The sequence below is a fragment of the Impatiens glandulifera genome, chromosome 4 (assembly GCF_907164915.1).
Source record: "Impatiens glandulifera chromosome 4, dImpGla2.1, whole genome shotgun sequence".
In the NCBI taxonomy this organism is placed as follows: domain Eukaryota; kingdom Viridiplantae; phylum Streptophyta; class Magnoliopsida; order Ericales; family Balsaminaceae; genus Impatiens; species Impatiens glandulifera.
The window spans coordinates 47606538-47608429 of record NC_061865.1 but is presented as its reverse complement, the minus strand read 5'-3'; the positions used below and the strand labels follow the sequence as shown (position 1 = coordinate 47608429).

The 1892-nt window shown below is 34.9% G+C and overlaps 1 non-coding gene across 1 annotated transcript; it reads left to right on the top strand.

Moving 5' to 3' along the window:
* The first annotated feature begins 550 nt into the window (after nt 1-550).
* Nucleotides 551-623, top strand: TRNAK-UUU. The gene has a single exon. It is a non-coding gene; the product is annotated as a tRNA-Lys (tRNA).
* Nucleotides 624-1892: the final 1269 nt, after the last annotated feature.

The window sequence follows — 1892 nt, the reverse complement described above, 5'->3', positions numbered from 1 at the left end:
ATTTGAATATTTTATATATTTAAAAAAAGGGAAATTTGACGAAATGACCTTAAAGACTGGGTTATTTGACCTGGTGGTAATTTGATAATTTAATTGCGCTCGTGGTGATTTTATTTTTTTTGGACGATTTTGCCCTTGTCGCGAAACGCTAAGTCACTTAGCGTTTCGCGAAGTGAAAATGTGTGAAATGTCCAAATTACCCTTACTATTTAATATAACTTCCCTCATTTTTTTTCATTTCTTTTCTTCTCCTTCTCTCTCTTCCCGTTCTTCTCCTCCTTCTCTCTATACTGGGCGGCGGCGATCGGCGGCGACGGCAGCGAAACGACAATGAGTTTCACGACGAGCACGAGCACTGTTCCACTTGGTACGTTTATCTTATGATATTTCAAGTTTATTGATGTTTGGTTTATGCATCTTCGAATCACTGTTGTTTAGGGTTTACTTCCCGTTTCGCTAAGGACTTACCGTTTCGCTAAGGACTTCCCATTTCGCTAAGGACTTCCCGTTTCGCTAAGGACTTATCGTTTCGCTAAATATTTTAACATGAGTTGTCTTAGCTCAGCTGGTAGAGTGCGTGGCTTTTAACCATGTGGTTGTGGGTTCAATTCCCACAGATGGTGTTTTTATAGTTTTTTTTTTTTTTTACTTTTGCATAAATCAAATGCTCATTTGTAGAGAAATGGTTATGTTTTAATTTGATACATAAATGAAATGGTATAGAAAATGTTTGTTATGGTTATGTTTTAATTTGATGCATAAATGAAATGGTATAGAAAATGTTTGTTTGTTTTTTTACTTTTGCATAAATCAAATGTTCATTTGTAGAGAAATGGTTATGTTTTAGTTTGATGCATAAATGAAATGGTATAAAAAGAAATGATCAGCTTAAACATTCATTAACAAATACCAAAAGCAGCTTAAACATTCATTAACAAATACCAAAGAAAATAGTTCACTTTTTACATATTATTATTTTCTTAATTAGAATTAATTTATTTATTTACTGAAGTAATCTTCAGTCCTGCCCTTGAATCCAATTTGTCCAAAAGTCAATGCCAAGAACAATCTCAAGTGTCAAGTAACCAGCCTAACCTGTTTGTTTACTTGTTTATGTATATTAATATTAGAAAGAAACAGAAATATATTTTAATTGCTCAGTCCCAATGCTGGAAAGAGTCCGTTGATCGCCGGAATACTGGAAGGTGCTAACCATCCGATCAACCCAAACCCAATCACGTTCAGATCTTTCCGTAGCCAATCCCTCTCGAAACTACAATCAATCAAACAAACAAATTTCAATTATACTCTTATTTTCTTACATTACATACATACATGATACATACCATGTAAGCTTTCCACCTAAGGCTTTTGCAACCATCAAAGGATTCATGGCTCTAACTGGAGCCTTTAGAAATCCTGAGCTCAGTCTCACCGGTGATGAAGACAGACAAGATCCGTTTCGCAAAGTGCTTAGCACTTAGCGAAATGCTAAGCACTTAGCGAAACGCTAAGCACTTAGCGAAACGCTAAGCACTTAGCGAAACGGTAAGTCCTTAGCGAATCTTCCCTGAAACGAAACTCATATGATCCAAGATTATATGCAAAACCCATTAATGAACCACACTTAACGAAATGGTCAAATATGAACCAAATAACAAATATGAACCCACAAATATGAACAAATATGAACCAAATATGAACGAAATATGAAAAGGTTTTGAAATGAAGAAAATGTAAACATGAACATAACTGTTTATCAGATCTGAAATGAACATCTACCTCGACGACTTTCAAATCCTTAGAATCGGAGATCTGCATACCCTAAACCCTAGAATCGAAAACCTGCATGCAAAATAGATTTAGGGTTATAAATCTTGTAAATCTGTATA